The sequence below is a fragment of the Nansenia antarctica genome (assembly GCF_963989245.1).
Source record: "Nansenia antarctica genome assembly, chromosome: 16".
NCBI lineage: Eukaryota > Metazoa > Chordata > Actinopteri > Argentiniformes > Microstomatidae > Nansenia > Nansenia antarctica.
In genome coordinates, this window is record NC_137686.1 from 13,077,853 (window position 1) to 13,098,765 (window position 20,913).

General features: G+C 44.5%; 1 pseudogene across 1 annotated transcript in view; it reads right to left on the bottom strand.

The window, feature by feature from the left end:
* Positions 1-112: 112 nt before the first annotated feature.
* Positions 113-20,913, bottom strand: part of LOC308171967 (ATP-dependent RNA helicase A protein-like) — a 25,159-nt pseudogene continuing 4,358 nt past the window's right edge. The window contains exons 6-28 of the transcript in view: positions 20,787-20,833; positions 19,858-19,973; positions 19,080-19,169; positions 18,583-18,747; positions 18,226-18,303; positions 17,914-18,105; positions 15,002-15,143; positions 14,237-14,319; positions 10,904-11,060; positions 10,530-10,627; positions 9,747-9,960; positions 9,169-9,263; positions 8,648-8,721; positions 6,093-6,245; positions 5,701-5,861; positions 4,230-4,341; positions 3,757-3,918; positions 3,259-3,386; positions 2,571-2,800; positions 2,223-2,338; positions 1,487-1,687; positions 444-711; positions 113-125 (exon numbers count right to left, since the gene is read on the bottom strand). The product of the transcript in view is annotated as an ATP-dependent RNA helicase A protein-like (transcript). The remainder of the gene's footprint in view (positions 126-443; positions 712-1,486; positions 1,688-2,222; positions 2,339-2,570; positions 2,801-3,258; positions 3,387-3,756; positions 3,919-4,229; positions 4,342-5,700; positions 5,862-6,092; positions 6,246-8,647; positions 8,722-9,168; positions 9,264-9,746; positions 9,961-10,529; positions 10,628-10,903; positions 11,061-14,236; positions 14,320-15,001; positions 15,144-17,913; positions 18,106-18,225; positions 18,304-18,582; positions 18,748-19,079; positions 19,170-19,857; positions 19,974-20,786; positions 20,834-20,913) is intronic.

Below are 20,913 nucleotides of genomic sequence, written 5' to 3' on the forward strand. Positions count from 1 at the left end.
GTGGCTCTTTCATTGTGCACACCAAACATCATTAACAGACAACAGGTAGTGGTTGGAAAAAACAAGTTTTAATCAACAGAATCTTCTAATGGCAGCAGACCTGGTCTTTGAGTTAGTACCCCACTCTGGCCAGGCCCACAAGATGACATGAGATCAAATTTAACATAATATACAAAAAGACATCTAGTCTCGACTCTAGAAAGTCTAGAGAATATAGTTCATGACAATATTTTGGGATTTTAATAAATGTCTTGATGCTCAATATGTTCTGACATGGTACAGTATAAATGTCCTCATCTACGGGACAATAAAGTTATGAACATTTTGAATAGGAAGTAAATAAAACCCTACATGACTGAAATGTCCTAATAACCAACACAGAAGAATCAGTTAATGTGACGCCTTACAAACAGGACATGAGACCTACTTCAACTAACACCCACCCCTCACCCTCACCACCCGCCCCTGTTGCCTCCTCTGTAACCACTACCACCACCACCACCACCACCTCCACCACCACCACGGTAACCACCACCTCCACCGTATCCTCCTCCTCCACCATAACCTCCTCCTCCTCCCCCACCGTAACCACCTCCACCCCTGTATCCTCCACCTCCCCCCTGGTAACCTCCTCCCCGACCTCTGTACCCCCCACCACCACCGCCGCCGTCAAACCTCGCCATCTTAGGAGGCCGTGGGCCATCTCCAAACCTGGAGGGAGGGAGGGAGACAGATAGAGAAGGACAGACAGAGAAATACAGAGACATAGAGTAAAGGAGAGAGACAGAGAGAAATCGGTTATTTCCTGTACTCATAACAGACACATACTACACTACTGAACATGACATCACTTAACTCCAGCCAAGACATTCCCGCCCCCCTGTTCTAGGCTGGTTTTAGAGCCAATGTTGATCATCTACACAGAAGACGCTGCTAATCCATTATTGCCATTTCATACACTATGTCTGGCTGGCCTGCGGGGGTTTATCAGACTATAGCCCTGCCTCAGAAACAACCGTAAGCTCCTCACCGATACCTCAGATCAGAATCACAATCGCTTTTGTTACATCCCAGTGTACAAGTACACAAGAGTAACATTCTTTGGCTTTGCTTCCTCAACATTATATTGCAGCAGATCACAATAATAAAGTACAGTAATAATAAGTGATATAGTAAGTACTAATAAAGAAATAAAGTGATAGTAGTACCAGTCGTACTACAGTGGATTCATCAGGGCAAAATACAATACAATACAATGCAAGTAGTCAGAATATATGTATTATTGTAGTGTGCGTGGGGTTGGTTTGGGGGGGGGTAGTCTTTTGTTTTTTTTACCAGTGTATTTCTCCAGCAACCTACCTACCGATCTTAATGCCTACAGATCTACACTGGGTTGTTTCGACACAGGGCCTATCATAATTGCCGATTCCCAGAGAGCTGAGAAGGAACTCTACTCCGACCACGTGTGGTGGTCATCTGGTCGTACCGTGCGTTGTTGGCCATGAGGTTCAGCCCTGCGGCCGAGGGCTTGGAGATCTGCCGTATGAGGTTGAGCAGGCGCTCGTTGGTGGGGTCCAGCTGCCTGATGTACTCAGGGTCTTTGCTGACCTCCACCACCAGGGCCTCCATGCCGGCCCGCAGCGCCGCGATGCCCCCAGACACCCCGTGGGGAACCTGCAGCTTGATCCTGGGAGGAGGAAGCTTATTATTGGATTTGATTGATCCTTTATCTGTACAGGAAGATCTGACTGAGACCTGAGTCTGTTTTACAGAAGAGTCCTGTAAGACCTGTTACAAGTACATGGCATGACAGGGAATACCATCAAATAAACATCCTGACAGACATAAATATTAGTAAGAGATAAATATCATTGTAAAAATGTTGTTATCATAAATGGTCTAAGACTGTCCATGCTTGACCGTGAGGATATTCAGGTTTGATCAGAAAAGCCGCCCCCCCCCCACACACACACACACACTCCAATGAACAACCCCCCCCCCCCCCCCCCCATAACTATACATATCCTATTTTGTCTACAATATCAAGTTTTGCACTGTCACAATTTGAACTTCTGGTTAGATGCTAAACTGCCTTTTGTTGTCTGGTACTTGTACTCTGCAATGACAATAAAGTTGAATCTAATCTAATCTAATGTATGTCAAATATTGGCAGGGTAAAAAACGATCCATTCCAGGATTGCACCAGTTAAAAAGCCACTGACCAGTCATCCAGCTCGGTGACGTCTCCGGTGGAGGTGATCTTCTTGGAGGCGAACAGGATGAGCTGCAGCGGGCTGACCAGCGTCATCCCCTTGGCTGAGATCGCTCGAGTACGGATCTGATTGGACAACAATTAGACCCGAGAAATTAGACCAGTGATGACACGTTGATGCAGCTCAGGGCGCCAATTACTGTGTATATTTCAACGACAACACAACATGTGTCTCCATGACACACTGGATGTTAAACATGAGAAATGTAGTCAACGTCATAGTTGAAAGCTCTAAGAGAGAACATAAAGGTCCAAAATGTGCGGAGAGAAAAAGGATGAAACAAATATAAATAAACACCTTTTCCGAAAAGACAAAGAAGGGCGATGGGTAGGTCATGTCCTGGCTGCTGAAGGGACAGTTGACGGAGGACTTGTGTATGAGGGCGTTGCGGCCCTCGGTGGTGAGGATCTTCCTCTTCTCCTTGTGGTAACACACGTTGGGGTAGGAGCCGAAGGTCAGCAGGGAGATGACCACGTCCAGGTTGTTGTCGGGGCCGACGTTGTTGAACATCTGAGTCATCAGACACTCTGCAGCCGCCACGTCAAACCACACATAACAGGAAGTGGAACAGTATAAACGTGAGACAGACTGCTGTGCTATGAATGAATTTAACTGTACAACTAAAACAAAACAACTTTGTTTTAGCTGTCTTTGTTTTAGTTCTCTATTTTTCCAGTTTTACAATGACAACAGTGTAGTAGATTTATTATTATAGTAGATTTATTATATTATTATTATTATTATTATTATTAATAATAATAATAATAGTGAATTTATTCTGTATAACACTTTTCTCATCCCTGTAATACACTACATTCTATGGAGAGAACAGGAATAGATATATAAATACAAATGAACACAAAAACATAGTCAGTAAAAACAACAATAACAAATAGTTTAAAAAGCAATGTTTAAAAAGACGGGTTTTGAGGGATCATTTGAAGGATTATCCCGATGCCGTTGTGGTTGTTCATGTATACCGTACCTTCGGGGAAGCCAGAGTTGATGAGGATGTCCTTCAGCTGGACCTTGGCCTCCCAGGTCATCCTCAGGGTGGACATGTTGAGCCTCTTATGGTCACAGAACCGGGCCTCCGCGTCCTCTCCGCCCATCCTGCAACCACAGCACCACTTAACAAGGCTCCCTGCCACTGCCACTGCCACACACCTCCACTACAGCACCACTTAACAAGGCTCCCTGCCACTGCCACTGCCACACACCTCCACTACAGGGCAGGATGGTGGAGGGCAGGGCTCACTGTAATGCATGGATTGGAATGAGGACTGAGGACTTCCTGCATGGAAGGGAACGAGAACTTCCTCATTCCATTCCGTTCCATGCATCACAGCGAGCCCTGTCTTCTGATTTCCACCTCCACTGTTCATTTGTCATTCCTTGAGTGTGAGTTATGAGTGTGAGTTTTGAGGGCCCGAACACAAGCACGGGGCTGTTAGGTGCCCTGCTCTGAAGGCTCTAGACCCACCTGACTTCGTCCCAGGCCTGGAAGACGGACAGCAGGGCCACGTGGTCGGAGAAGCGCGTCCCCGCGTAGTTCCTGTGGGCGAAGCCGAGCCGCCGGCCCTCGCTGACGAAGGGCTCCGGGAAACAGGTGGCCGCCGAGATCGTGCACACGGCATCACCCACACTGGAGGCCAGGAGAGACCAGGAGAGACCAGGGGGAGAGGAGACCAGGACATGTTAAACATAATTTGCAGTACAGGCCCTGTCTATGGTGGGGTGTTGTTTTGACACCTAATCGTATGGAGAAACAAATCTGTCATAAGGGTAATATTATATCATAGATATATGATATATGATATTTGCTCTGCTCAGCACTATATGCTGAATTAAACTGGGGGCCCCTAGTGAATTGTACGGTACTGATTTCTCACTGAACTATTCATCTGAAATAAGGGGAAGGATTTGACTGAGTCCAGGTAGAATGTCTGATCCTACCTGAAGATGCAGCCCATGATCATCATCTTCCCCAGGCGAGGCTCGATGGGCAGCTTGGCCAGGATCCGGCCCAGAGGAGTCAACTCATCATTGGTGTCCAGAGCATCCAGTTCTATATGGAGACATGTCAACATCAGGTTCTACATGGAGACATGTCAACATCAGGTTCTACATGGAGACATGTCAACATCAGGTTCTACATGGAGACATGTCAACATCAGGTTCTACATTGAGACACGTCAACATCAGGTTCTACATGGAGACACGTCAACATCAGGTTCTACATGGAGACATGTCAACATCAGGTTCTACATGGAGACATGTCAACATCAGGTTCTACATGGAGACATGTCAACATCAGGTTCTACATGGAGACATGTCAACATCAGGTTCTACATGGAGACACGTCAACATCAGGTTCTACATGGAGACACGTCAACATCAGGTTCTACATGGAGACACGTCAACATCAGGTTCTACATGGAGACATGTCAACATCAGGTTCTACATGGAGACATGTCAACATCAGGTTCTACATGGAGACATGTCAACATCAGGTTCTACATGGAGACATGTCAACATCAGGTTCTACATGGAGACATGTCAACATCAGGTTCTACATGGAGACACGTCAACATCAGGTTCTACATGGGAACATATCAACATCCAGTTCTATATGGGAACATATCAACATCCGGTTCTACATGGGAACATAGAAACATCCAGTTCTACATGGAGACATGTCAAGATGCCATCAGTTCCAAGACGAGGACTTCCTAGATTCAATCATTTGTAATGATTCAAGAATGGATCTCTTCTAGAACTTCAGAGGAGAAAACATCCCATTCTTAGGCTGCGGTCGTAAATTCGCTCTGGAAATCTGATCAGCACTCATGGAATGCCTCTTGTCCAATCACGGATTGATGGCAGCTGCTGGACTGAAAAAATCAGGTGTAGTGCTGAGGCACAAATATGTACATTTCAAGCCTGCAAACTGCGACACTTTAAATAAATGTGCAATAACACTATTGTGCAATATGACAACCCTAGTCGTCTATCTGTACAGTATAGTATAGTGGATAGTGTACATAGCCTTTATTTATGTAAACCAGCTCCTTCCCTTCTTGTGATTTTTTAAAAAGTGTTTTCTTTTCTTTCCTAACACCAGGGGAGCCACCCCTCCTAAATTTCGTTGTTTGGTACCTGTACTGTAGCAATGACAATAAAGACCATTCATTCATTCAAATGACTTGGGTCCCTTTATGACGTTGAACCCAGTGTGCGCTACCGGCGCTCTCAGAGCAAATTTTACGAACGCAGCCTTGGTGTTGTTTCCAACAGCGAGGCTCTTCTCGAACCTCAGAGGAGAATACATTCCGTTCTCGGTATGGTTTTCCCAACAGTGAGGCTTGTTCTAGAGAACACTGAGAGAAGACGTTCTACTCCCAGGTCAAAGGTGAGAGAGCCGCACCTCTGAGCGTGTGCTCTGCCTCGATGACGGCGTCCAGCGGCGGGGGCTCGATGGCCTTGGACAGGAACTGTCCGATGGCTCCTAGTCTCAGCAGCTTGATGCTCAGCGCCACCTCGTGGAGAGGAGTACGGAAGATCTCCGGGGTCATATGGGTCTCCAGTCTAGAACGACAAGAAGACAGGGGCGGGTAAGAAGGAGGGGGAGGTACACCATTAACAACTACTGTAGAAAAGGAGGTTCTAGAGCATTCCAACAGGAGGTTGAGGGTCGTAAGGAAGAGAGAGGGAATTAAGTAGCATCTCTTCAGAGAGAGAGAGAGAGAGAGAACATCAAATTGTGCATCTCTTCAACAGGGTTCTAGAGCGTTCTGGTCGCAGGGCGGGGGTCCGTACTTGTCGAAGCGCGCTCGGCTGCAGAGGTGGAAGCAGAACCCGGCGCGTACCCGGCCGGCCCGGCCCTTCCTCTGCTCCAGGTTGGTCTTGGACGCCCACACGGTGGCGTAGTTGGTCATGTTGTTGTGAGACGTAAACAGCTTCACCTTCTGCCTGGGAAAAACAGGAAAGAGACCATGGTTAACTTCCTGTCAGTAAACGGCTTCACCTTCTGCCTGGAGAGGAAACAAGTTTCAAGTTCCATTTTTATTGTTACGTCACATCCAAGTGTATGAGAGTACCGTATTTTCCGCACTATAAGGCGCACTTAAAAGCCTTTAATTTTCAAAAAAAAACGACAGTGCGCCTTATATATGGATCAATTGGTTAATTGGTTGATCCATACTGGTTGTACACGGCGCTCAAGGCGCTCTGTCAAAATGTTTCAGTACGACTGGTAAACTACAAAGCCGCACCGCTTGCAGCATTACGGTAATCAGTAAACACCGGTACTGATGTGCTTACTCACAGTCCCACACCACAAGACCCCAAGTAAAGAAGACTAAACAGAGTTTCCGAGGGAACAAAGCGAGATGGCCACAGTTAGAGGACAAACTCGAACAGTGGGTTGTTGAACAGAGAGCAGCAAGTAGAAGCGTCTCTACAGTCACTATTCGAATGAAGGCAACAGCGCTAGCACGGGACATGAACATCGATGAATTTCGAGGCGGTCCTTACATGAATCTTGGTGCTTTCAACTTGAAGTTTTAAAGTACCCACTCGATATAATAAACAACAGTTTAACGATCACTAAACACTTATAATTTGTGTATTGGATTCATTATTCTCGTTTGCCGGAGGCTACCGGTAAGGGAGGGTTGACTTGTAAACATACTTTCGTTTTAGCTCGTGTTCAAAAGCAAGAACTGTGTGTTCATCTAGTTATGTGTAGTTATGTGTTTTTAGCATGTCGATGTTCTCCCAGCATGTTGTCATGTTATTAAAATACAGTTTAGACCTTCGTAGCGATGTGTTTTGTTAGCAGCGTTCGTAGCTGCGTTCAGAGTCACTTTTCTCCCATTCAGTGTTTGAGGTGAACCAACATTCAAATACGCCTGTCGTGTTCAATCTTTCTCTGATTTGAATGTATGACACATCATTTGAAAGCTTACAATCTGTAGTTTAAGCATGTGTAAAAACTGAAAAATTACGTTGCACATTTCACCAGGAGCTGTTACATATTGGTTGTTGGTTATAATTGTATAGCCTATTTGTTGTTTTCTGGTGTTGTTTTATTGTTTTGCTCTGTTTGTAGTCTACTTGATGTATTTTTATCAGCTGTTAAATCACCACAGCGGTTAATCCACTAATAGAGATAATAGCAGATTGAAAATGCTTGTAGCTAACTACTCTATATCTCGTGGTCGCAGCTATTGCGAATTGCTATTCACGCGAGTCAGCTGTGAATCACCGCAGGTCCTTGACGCTTGTTGCAAAAATGGATGACGAACGGCTGATACTTGAGGTGGAAAAATATATATTTTTGACAGTGGAGCAGGTAGAACGTTGACGGTGACAACGCTCAGGTGGAGCATGGACAACGGGAAGTTGACACAACACCGATGGAGAGGTGACGCAACGCAGTAGGTGGAGCTTGGGCGTAACGCAACCCCAGTCAAACGTTTGACTGCAGTATTCTATATTCTATTCTATGCGCCTTATAATCCGGTGCGCCCTGTATATGAAAACAGTTCTAAAATAGGCCATTCATTGAAGGTGCGCCTTATAATCCGGTGCGCCTTATAGTGCGGAAAATACGGTAACATTCTTAGGCTTCGGTTTCTTGACATCGCAGCACAAAGACTAATAAGGCAACTGTTGTAGTTGTATATCATTTAATACTGAGAATTGAAGTCTCTCTACATGTTGGCGAATCTAGCACTCAAGGAAGGCCCATTTCCTTCCTGTAAGAGATGTGCTAAGAACTGTGGCGCAGTGAATAATTCTGCCTGTGGACAGGGCCCATAACTTGTGCAACCTCCGATTTGTATAATATGATTGGTTCCCAATAATAGTGACCTCATGACCAAGGACAGTTCTATAAATATGAGTCCCGCCCAATGTTGGGGGCTTTTTGGTCTGCTACTTTCTCTCTGCGCTCATGTGACTTTGCTTAATAAAAGGCCTCTTTGGAGACAATTGATTTAAGCTCTTTGTGCTTTATACGTTTTACTCAATCTATTAAGACCATCCACAACACAACAAAGCAAGAAAACTCTAGATAAATAAAGTGACAGATAGTTTAGCAGACCATCAAGCCTGGTCAACATCCTGTCAGCATGCTTCCATCAGGGGAGGCAGGTGGAGGTAGAACATCGGAGGTCGGGCTCACTGCGATGCATGGAATGGAATATGGACGGTGTGTTTGATACCATTCCTTATTCCGTTCCATGCGTTACAACGATCCCCCCCTCCTCCGATGTTCTATCACCACCAGCCCCCCTGACCGCCACAGAGTACAACAGTAATGATGAATGCTGTAACAGCAACAATATTATTCGTCTTATGGGACTTACTTGCAAGAGTCGATCACATAGACGACGTCGTTGATGGTGATGCTGGTCTCTGCGATGTTGGTGGACAGAATCACCTGGAAAGACACGACAGGACACATCAGATAGAGCCTGTTGACCTTTGACAGGACACATCAGATAGAGTCTGTTGACCCCTGACAGGACACATCAGATAGAGTCTGTTGACCTTTGACAGGACACATCAGATAGAGCCTGTTGACCCCTGACAGGACACATCAGATAGAGTCTGTTGACACCAGTCATGACAGGACACAACAGATAGAGTCTGTTGACACAAGTCATGACAGGATAGATGTTGACACCATTCCTCATTCCATTCCGTGTGTTAGCCCATCCTCCGAGCTCCACCTCCACCAGCAGTGACAGTCTGAGGTTTCAGAGGTTCTATGTGTGTATAATCATATCGATCGATCCCGCTACCTCTCGCATGCTAAGCATAAGCGTTTGAGCTAATCCCCCGTGTCCCTGTGTCCCTGTGTGTGGTGTCCCTGTGTGTGGCGCACCTTGGTGATGTTCTCAGGGACGGGCTCAAACACCCTCCTCTGCTCCTCTCTGGGGATCTGGGAGTGGAGGGGCAGGATCCGGTACCGCTGGCTCCCTGTGGGGGGGCAGGAAGAGGACATGAATGTCTGTTTTATTATTCTATCGTCTCTTTATTTTTTGTTGTTGTCGTTGTTGTTGTGCCTTAATTTCCCCTCAGGATCAATGAAGTACCTATCTATCTATCTATCTATCTATCTATCTAGGTTTTTCTATGACTAATAAAGATTTGAATAGGAATCTGATGTAAAATATAATGATCTGCTTGTATCAATCGCATAATATCTCATATAAATCATTTCGTTGAAGAGACTAAAAGCATAGAATCTGAATATTAATAGAAAAAAGTAGCATTATTTAAATATTGAGAAACAGACAGAGCGAGAGAGAGAGAGATAGAGAGAAAGAGAGACAGGGAGAAAGAGAGAGAGAAAGAGAGACAGGGAGAGAGAGAGAGACAGAGAGAGACAGAGAAAGAGAAAGAGAGACAGAGACAGAGAGAGCAAGTGAGCGATAGAGAGACATAGTAAACCCTTCGGACCAAAGTGGGGGTTCATCTCCAGGTGTTTCTGCATGGAGAAGATGAGGTTCCACCCGGGGAGGAAGATGAGCACGGCCCCGGCCACCTGCAGGGTCTCGATGTACTTCAGCAGGGCCTCCACCAGCTCAAACGGGGTCTTCTTCTCACTCATCAGGGCCATGGAGCGTTGTGTCTCCGGCCCGTAGTCCCCTCTGCACAGCAGGTTACAGTTGGTCTGGGAGGGGGGACCAGAGAGGGCGTGGAGGAGTACATTTACATTTACATCTTTGACATTTAGCAGACGCCTTTATGCAAATAAATGTGGGGGTAGTGGTGGTCTAGTGGATAGGGAGTTGGACTGGTGATCGGAAGGTTGTCAGTTCAAATCCCGCCTGAAACACCACCCCTAGTGTGCCAGATTATAAACCACAAGGAGTGGAAGTTAAAGTTAGAGTGAGTGGCATGCAGCTAACTAAACAAGAGTGTTGTACCAAGCAAGCTCGGTTCGAGCGATTAGCATTCTGTCGTCTTCATCTATGGGAATGGGAAAGGTCATGTGCACCACTGATTTGGAGGCCGTCGACAATTTGTTAAAGAACCCTGTTACTCATTGTTTAAGCAACACTTTGGGTTTCTTTTCTAGAGACGTGTCAACCTAAACATTCCATTAATCTGTAGACAAATCAACTCATAGGAAAAGATGAATGAACACATTTATTTCGTCGACAGACAGCCCGAATTGTTTTACATTATATTAACAGTTTTAAATGAAGCCGTGAAATAATAAGAAGACACATGCCGTACCTCTTCATCGCCTCCGTCGTCATCCTTGTCCTTCCTCTTCTTGTCCATTGGAGGAGGGACGAACTGGGTCATCTGGATGCAGTCTTCCAGAAAGTACTCTGGGAAAAGAAGGATTTAACATATTTATTAAATATTACTACAAGCCTGATAGTTCTACATACGCTGAGGAACAGGAGAGATACATTAAATGGGGGATGTGTGTGTGTGTGTGAGAGTGTGTCTGTGTGTGTGTGTGTGTGTGTGTGTGTGTGAGGTTGTTGGTCTGTGTGTGAGTGTGTGTGTGTGTGTGTGTGTGTGTGTGTGTGTGTGTGTGTGTGTGTGTGTGTGCATGTGAGCGTGTGAGCGTGTGTGAGCGTGTGTCTGAGCCTCCGTACCCTGCACAGGGAAGGGTCGTCCGTGCACCTCTATGACGGGGCAGTTGAAGTAGTACTCTCTGAAAATGGTGGTGTCGATGGTGGCCGACATGAGGATGATGCGGACCTGAGGGTACGCCTGGATGACATCACGCAGCACCACCATCAGGAAGTCCGTCTGGGCGGGCACAGGAAGAAGCTTTTGAATCACTCAAACTTTATTAAACAGATTACTTTGTAGGGGCAACAAACAGTATATATATATGTTATCTAAAAAATAATTCTGTGTGGGTTCCGTCAGAATGACCAAGGTTTTCCATGGACAAAAGTAAAGAAAGGGGAAAAATAAATAAATATATATAATAATAATAATAATACATTATATTATATATAATTCTTTAGTTTTGTCCAGGGAAAACGTCATTCTGACGGAACACACAAAGAATTCAGAATTCAGACTCATGAATTCAGAATTCAACAACAAGAGTTCCGGAGGGGATCATCTAGAACAGGGGTCACCAACACGGTGCCCGCGGGCACCAGGTCGCCCCCAAAGACCACTTGAGTCGCCCGCAGGCCTGTTCTAAAAATAGCGTCTAGTGAGCTGCGTCTAAAATGAGAAAAAAAAATGAAAAAAAAAATGTATTCTATAATTTATATATATTTGATTCTGTTGCTATTCTTTTTTAATCACACTTGCATTCATATAGATTTAAAAATGACAATATCTTAAAAATATGTTTATTATACATAAGTTTAGATAGGTGAACTCTGACCTACTCTAGTTCTAACGTCAGTATTGTGCGCGACAAGTGGAGAGTAAGTTGGCGGGTGCAGCGAAGGTGGGCGCTTAATGCAGTTTAGTACCCCAAAAACATGGCAGAAAAAAGAAAGAAAACGTATCACTTTCACAACGATTGGGAGGAGGAGTTCTTTTTTACGACTGTGAAAGAAACCTGCGTGTGTCTCATTTGTGGGGCGACTGTGGCCACGGCAAAGCGGCACAATGTGGAGAGACACTTCACTACCTGTCACAAAAGCTACCATGCTAACTACCCACCAGGGACCGCACTACGGGCAGAAAAAGCCCGCGAGCTAAAGGCAGCTTTGGGTAAGCAACAGTCTTTTTTCACGAGGCCGGCGAAAAAGTCACAAAAAGCAACCGAAGCCTCGTTTAGAGCTACACATTTTCTGATCAAGAAGAAGAAGGCATTTTCAGACGGAGAAGTTGTCAAAGAAGCAATGCTTATAATTGCTAACACTGTACTAAACGATGAGAAAAATGTAACCGATCTAATCTCCGCTCTCTCCGACGTCCAACTGGGGGCATCTACGATGGCTAGACGAGTGTCAGCTATGTCTGGTAACTTGGCCGATCAGCTGGACCAGGATCTGGCTAAGTGCAGCTGGTTTAGCATCCAGTGCGACGAGTCCGTGGACAGCAGCAGTACAGCGCAGCTGTCGGTTTTCATCCGGATGGTGTTTGAAGATTTCTCCACAAGAGAAGAACTCCTGACACTACTGCCCTTAAAGACAACTACGAGGGGAGTTGACATTTATAACACGGTGAAGGAGTTTTTCGTGCAGAAAAAGATACCGTTGGAAAAGCTGGTAGCGGTGACTACAGACGGGGCTCCTGCTATGATCGGCCGACATACAGGTTTCATCGCTCACTGTAAAGGTGACCCAGACTTCCCAACATTTCTGCATTACCACTGCATTATTCACCAGCAGGCGTTATGTGCAAAAGTGATCGGCTTTGGGCACGTGATGACTCCCGTTGTGAAAATCATAAACAACATCCGTTCCAAAGCAAAGCAGCGCAGGATTTTCAAGGTGCTATTGGAGGAGATGTCAGCTGAATATGGTGACCTGCTGCTACACACAGAAATCCGATGGCTCAGCAGAGGACGAGTTTTACGTCGTTTTTTGTCACTTTTGGGTGAAATCAAAGCGTTCATGCAGTCCAAAGGCGAAGATGTCTCACTGCTAGAGGACACAGAGTGGACACTTGACCTTGCATTTTTGACAGACATTACTGGGAAACTAAACAGCTTGAACTGCGAGCTGCAAGGCAAAGGTAAGACTGTTGTTGATATGATAAGTGCTTTAAATGCATTTAAAGCCAAGATGAACGTTTTTTCTGTGGATATACAGAGAAAGAAGGTGCTGCCCTTTCCCTCTGTGCAGTCGGTGCTGAAAGACAATGCTTCTGCATCTGAGACATTTGACAAAGTTGCAGAAAAGTACTGTGAAGTCATAAACAGACTTGGGCAAGAGTTTGAGAATAGGTTTTGTGACCTTCATCAGCTTGAGCCATGTGTGTCATTCATTTCCAATCCTTTCATGAATGTGGACACAACATGCTGTGCTGAGCAACTAAGTGCAACGTTCAACTTGGATGCTGGACAGGTGGAGATTGAAATCATAACATTGCAAAATGACCTCCACCTCAAAGCCCACCAGGCTGCACCAAACTTTTGGTGCCTTGTTGATACAGAGAAGTACAGTGGTGTATGCACAGCAGCTATGAAGGTTGCCAGCCTGTTTGGTTCAACCTATCTCTGTGAATCAGCGTTTTCTGACATGAACTTCATCAAGAACAAACACAGAACACGCCTCACTGATGCACATCTGAAAGACTCACTCACAGTTGCAGTGTCAAGTTACACACCAGATTACAATATACTGGTGAACAGCATGCAATGCCAGTCTTCCCACTAACAAAGAAACAGATACCAGATGTTGTCAGTGGCAACATGGCAGTGCCATGGCAAAGTTTAATTAAAATATTGAAGAATTGTGTTCAATTTAAAAGTGTGTTCATGACATGTAACAGTTATAATTTGTTAAAAATGCAGCAGATTTGTTCATTAGTTCAAAATGTGACAAGATGTATTTAAAAATATGTAAGTTGATTTTTCTTTAACATTACATAATTGATAACTTTTTGAAACATGGTGCAACATAGTTCATGATTTCTTAAAAGGGTTTGTCAGTGGCTAGTGAAAATGGGTAATTTTTCCTATGAAATGTAGTGATGTAAGTGATCATCTGAAAATGTAACAATTACTGAGATTAATAGAGATAAAGTGCTGAATATTGATATCTGTTTCCCACCTTGTTGTCATTTTTGAGAATTATTGTGAGAAATCATTAACGTGATCAGTGTCTTCACATAGATGAGTATCATTAATCATTATTAATAATATATAACTAAAGGCAAACTGAGCAAATGTGTTATTTCAGAAGAGCGTATCAAACTGGTAGCCCTTCGTATGACTCAGTACCCATGAAGTAGCTCTCAGTTTCAAAAAGGTTGGTGACCCCTGATCTAGAATGTAATGAACTCACGTTGATGTCTCTCTCGTGGATCTCGTCGACGATCACGTGACTGATCCCTCGAATGCCTGCCTCCAGCTTCCGCAGTAACACACCTGAACACAGAACAACAGCACTTCAGTAACACCTGAACACAGAACAACAGCAGTTCAGTAACACCTGAACACAGAACAACAGCAGTTCAGTTCACACCTGAACACAGAACAACAGTACTTCAGTTCACATCTCAACACAGGGGGGGGGGGGGAGATGGATAGAGAGATAGAGAGATGGATATCCAGACCTGTTATGGCCAATTTTACTCTAGGCTTTTATTTTGGATGATTTGTGTTTAATGTTTTGAGTTATATTTATATTTCATGATTAATGTTTATTTTATGTTTTTGGTTATTTATGTAAAGAATAGCATTATGTTTTTGGTTATAGAATTATTAATGTTTTAGTCGTAATTGAGTGTCACGTGGCGAGATGATAGGATGGGCCCAGGTGTATTTATGGAGTCAATTAGCAGCACCTGGGTGGATGGAAATAGGTTAGACTGGCAACAACATTATTTTGACGACGATCACTCTTTTCTGTAATCACATACTTTACCGTTGGCTTTATGACTTTTCGTTTCGTTTTGAATACATTGGATTACTTTTCGGACAATAATTATTTTTATACAACATACACGGAAAGCGTGGCGTGCGTGATTATCCAACCCAGACTATTACTGTTTTCATTCCCAACGTGGAATTGGCGGCTACAAGACCCCGAGGAGAGAGAGAGACCTACCGACAGTGCAGAAGAGGATGCTGGCGTGCGGGCGTGGCAGGATGGACTCGAAGCGGACGCTGTAGCCGCAGCTCTTCCCCACCTCCTCCCCCCGCTCGTAGGACACGCGCTCCGCCACCAACACCGCACTGATACGCCGGGGCTGGGGAGGGACAAACATGTTTCAATATTTTTTTATTAAAATGTGTATTTAAGTTTTTAGGGCATTTCTGCTTTATTGGGAGATAGTAGAGATTGACAGGAAGGATGAGTGAGAGAGAGAGGGTTGACATGTAGGATGGCTGGAATGGCGTAGCTCACGAAGGAGCATGCCACACATAATCGCAGCAGGTCCCTGGTTCGATTCAGGCCATCGACCTATCCTGCATGTCATCCTCTCTCTCTCTCTCTCAGCCATCCTTCCTGTCAATCTGTACTGTCTCTATCCCAATAGAGCAGAAATGCCCCTAAAAACATATTAAAAATAAATACATAATAATACTATTGATATACACTATTCATATGCTATTCATACAGTCATACACTTGACTATTATGGCTTGGGACTTTCACAGGGTATATACAGGAATCTTGAGGTTAATTTCAATACCTTTCTAAGACTTTTTAAAGACCTTGTCAATATTTTTCCAGACCTCACCGCCACTTCGAGCTGGAACCGTTGACATCAGTGACACCTTTAACTTAACAGTTTTAGTTTGCAATAGACTAGACCAGCGTTTCTCAACCTTTTTTCAGTCACGGCACCCTTCAAAAGTCGATAAAATCTCAAGGCACCCCAGTCTAAAATATAGCTATTCAAAAACGACACTGCATCACCCAGACAGCCCCATACACACACACACACACACACACACACACACACACACACACACACACACGCAGCGGCTATTGATACAAATAAAAGTTGTATTATTCTTATTATTATTGAGAGAGGAGGGAGTGAAAAAGGCAAGTGTGCATCAAAGGCATCAGGCACCTAACCGTGCTGTATAAACATGACACAGTGACCGAACAAACGCGGGAATTTATGGAACATATTCATTTTCATATTCCCACATTTGATTGGAAACACCTATCCAGTCCATTCAACGTAAACACCGGGGATGCAGAGTTATTAAGCCAGAAAATGCGTCTCTCTCTCCCGCTGCGCGCATCCTTGTCTGGATGTATTAAATTCATTGCATGAAAACGAAACCGTGCATTATTTCCCGAACTTTCCAACCCTGCTTAGCTTCCGAAGTCGGACGAGAGAATAATGTCACCGATCATCCATATAGAACAACCACCTCCACACGCTGCCGGCGAGCGAGACTGCCCTGCCCGATCGTACCCTTTTTCGGGAGCGGGGAACATAGGATAGAACCCTTTTACATGTCATTGATTTGCCTTCCAATTGTACAGTCAGACAGCAGGACCTTTGCTATCTCTTTTGCAGCTTGTGGGCCTAGCATGTTATTAACTATTGCTGTGCATGCTGGCAATATTACGGACTCGGCTATAGTGTGTGGCTTCTTCGCCTTAGCAATAATTTCGGCTACGAGGTAGCTAGCCTCCAACGCTTTATCAGAAACTTTGGCGCACTTCATCATTACCTGTTCTGGACGGCTATGGTGACTTTTCATCCGAACAAAATATTCAGCATCCTTGCTAGCTTGTGATGGATGATCTGTTGTCAGTTTTTCATGTTCCATGATTCTGCTTGTTTGCTTGTTCATTGCTCTCGAAAATGTCTTTGCTCGGTAAATGAAAAAACAACGCAGGCTAATTGCAGACACACTGACCTTACGCTGAACCCGGTATTGACATTGTGACATGGGAAAGGGGCGCGCGAGACAGATTTTGATGATGTATTGCATTTATTTATTTATAGATTTATTCATTCATTCATATGAACGTCAGAATATAGAATTATTTGACGGCACCCCTGAAGACGCCAGGCGACGCCCCAGTGTGCCGCGGCACCCCGGTTGAGAAACGCTGGACTAGACCACTATCATACAACAGAATTTCCGATTCATCTTTGTTTTTTAATAAAACTAATAAATTCACAAACCTTTACTAAAAGTGTTTAGGACTCAAACTCTTTGGACAGAGTCTAATTCAGGAAAATACAAAATTCAAGACCTCATAAAATCGTGATAAGACTTTTTAATACTTATGGGTCTTGATTTTTCCAAAATTTATTTATCAACTTTTAATACTTTTCAAGACACCGCGGATACCCTGTTTCATGACAACTTCTACTGAAACAAAGAAATAAAAATAATGCATACCGTATTTTCCGGACTATTAGTCGCACTTTTTTTTCATAGTTTTACATTACCGTCTACAGCCGCGAGAGGGCACTCTGGGCTTGTGACAACTATATGCTGCTCCTGTACCACTGAAGAAATTAACTGAAACATTAACGGGAGCTTGGTGAACTTGTTTACTGGTAACTTGCTTGTTGGACTAGCTGGCTTGTTATGTTAATTTAGCCTATTCAGCCTCCCAGGTATGTTCTTTATGCTATTGTGTAGCTGAATAACTGTTAATGTGTTACGTTAACATACCGGACACCTATTCAGCCTGTTGTTCTGTGTGCCATTGTGTAGTTGAATAACTTGCTTTTCCAGATTAAATGTCTGTTCTTGGTCTTGGATTTTGTGAAATACATTTCTAAATAAATGAGCCTTATAGTCCAGTGCGACTTATATGTGTTTTTTTCTTCATGACACATTTTTTACTGGTGCGACTTATACTCCTAAGCGACTTATAGTCCGGAAAATACGGTAATTGAAAGAGGACTGGAAAACAACCCCAAAACAACAACAACAGCAACAACCAAACCAACAACAACCAAAACAACAACAGTCTCCTCATCCAAAGCACACCGATCAGGAGCGTGGGCTGTACTTCCTGGTTGAGCGTTACCTGGGTTACGACGATGTTGCAGTCGGACGCCCTCCCGCTCTTGATGAACTGGTCCAGGATGAACTGGGGCACCTGGGTAGTTTTGCCGCAGCCTGTGGCGCCTCGGATGATGACCACGGGGCTGGTCTGGACGGCCGCCATGATCTGCTCCTCGAACTTCTTCACAGGCAGCTGCTCGCGATCCGCCACGATCTGGAGACACAAGTATATATTATTATTATTATTACCCACAACCAATGCATTGTTAGCACCATGCGCTACCAACTGAGCCACAGAGGACCAAACAAACAAAGAAACAAGGACGTAACCTACCTTCTGCAGGCTGACATCCTGGTCCAGCTGGTAGCAGAGCTCACTCTGAAGGTCTGAGCTGATCTGCTCCGGGGTGCACTGAGGGAGAGAGGGAAGGAGAGCTTGAGATGGGCAGAGGCTCTGGAAGGGTCTGGTATTAAAGGATGAACAGGTTTGACTTCAAGGCAAATCATTTAAAAAGTGGTCGACGTTTGAAAAAGAAAAGACAAACCGTCCAGAAAAAACAGTTCAGATGGAACGTTGTGAAAAACAAATCAACATCTAGGTCTAGAAAAACGTAGAAATAGAACACACGGACGAACCGTTCTATGAATTCTATCTCTACTATAAAACCAAACATAAAGAGTTGCGACTCACGAAGGCGAGCGGCCCCTCGTCGATGTTGCTGCTGGTCCAGGGGTTCCAGTTGACCTGGGGGGGGGACCAGGGGACCACCCCCGCCATGCTCTGCCTCTGGCTGGGCTCGAACACCGCCATCTTCCCCTGGACCAGGGACACTGGGGGGTCGCTGGGGTCGCAGGGCTGTGGGGACGGGACGGGACATGTCAGACTGAGGAGGGAGCAGCTGGAATACAAACCGCAGGGTCCAGTTGTTCAGAACGTTTATTCTTTTGGGCTATCCAGGATCAGATCTAACCTGGCTGATTTTGAGGGGGAAAATCTGCCAGCTGGATAGCGCAAAAAGAATCGGGATCATTCTGATTCCCGATTAAAGGTTCTGAACAACTGGGCCCATGTTATTGTGTTTAACTCCTTCAGCGTCGAGGGGGAATAAAGTCACCCAAACTGTCAACATTCTAGAGTGCCAAGGGAGACTTTATTGACCAGAGACACGTCAATTCGAGCCCACTTACAGGTGGAGGGATCTGAACCCCCAGGTCCTGGACCATGCTCTGCAGCTGGTTCTGCAGGTCGTCTGCCACGGTCACCTCATACACCTTCAGCTGGGGGACAGACACACCATGACGTCATCACTAGGAACTCAGGGACATCCACACAGTCACATGACACGTGCACTGCATGGGGGGTAACCATAGTTGGTTGTGAAAGCAACATAGACCTACACACACCTCTCATATTACATTTGTATATGTGCAGAGTACACAAGTAGTCACGGTAAAGATGGAGAATAATCAATCGAGAACATGACCGGCTTACTAAAAAAGATCATGGGGCCGGTTTTCCAGACAAGACATCTCCAGGTCTTAAGTCCAGGACTAAATCACACTTAATGGAAACATCTCCATTGAGGATGTTTTTTAGTCTAGGATTAGGCCTCAATCGGCATCCATGAAACCAGACCATGAAGTTAGAAGAGCAGCGACTATTTCTTTTCCAGTTTAAAGTCAGATCCTAGAATCTCACCGAGACAGACAAGGAAGTGAGATGGTAACTACTGGTATTAATCAATAAAAAAGAGATATAAGTCTAGATCGAGTTCTTCTAAACCAAGCGTACGATCTCTCCCTCCTTGATTGATTGATTGAAAACTTTATTAGAAGATTTGCAGAAGTAGGTACATGAAAGTACATATTACATACAAGGTCAACTAACAGGATAAAAACCCAAGAAAGCCACTGGCTTATTTCAATTGGGGTCCTTGATTCTCAATTCATCGTTACATGTAAGTACCTTCTTCTTCTTATAGGGCTCGATGACGCTGAGGTGGTAGAGCTGGCGGACGATGGAGAGGGCGCAGGACTGGGCCGCCAGCTTCTTGTTGGAGCCGTGCTCCCTGGCGATGATCTCTACGAGAAACGACCAAGAGCATCTTAACGTACAACCAAGACCATCATAACGTACAACCAAGACCATCATAACATACAACCAAGACCATCTTAACGTACAACCAAGACCATCTTAACGTACAACCAAGACCATCTTAATGTACAACCAAGACCATCTTAATGTACAACCAAGACCATCTTAACGTACAACCAAGACCATCTTAATGTACAACCAAGAAGACCATCTTAATGTACAACCAAGACCATCTTAATGTACAACCAAGACCATCTTAACGTACAACCAAGACCATCTTAATGTACAACCAAGACCATCTTAATGTACAACCAAGACCATCTTAATGTACAACCAAGACCATCTTAACGTACAACCAAGACCATCTTAATGTACAACCAAGACCATCTTAATGTACAACCAAGACCATCTTAATGTACAACCAAGACCATCTTAATGTACAACCAAGACCATCTTAACGTACAACCAAGACCATCTTAATGTACAACCAAGACCATCTTAACGTACAACCAAGACCATCTTAATGTACAACCAAGACCATCTTAATGTACAACCAAGACCATCTTAACGTACAACCAAGACCATCTTAATGTACAACCAAGACCATCTTAACGTACAACCAAGACCATCTTAATGTACAACCAAGACCATCTTAACGGACACTTACTGGGGAGTTATATCATGTTCTTATATCACTATTTGCACTTCTGGTTAGATGCTAAACTGCATTTCGTTGTCTAGTACTTGTACTGTCTAGTACCGAACTGTCTAAATGGAAACATCAGGCGTCAGGTACTTACTTCTACCAAGCTGTCTCACAAACAACTGCATCTCAGCGATGAAACTCCTGAAACACAAATGTTAGAATCTCCATCACCCCCCACTGCCACTCAGCCAGGAACCTTTCTATGTAGAAATAGTAGAACT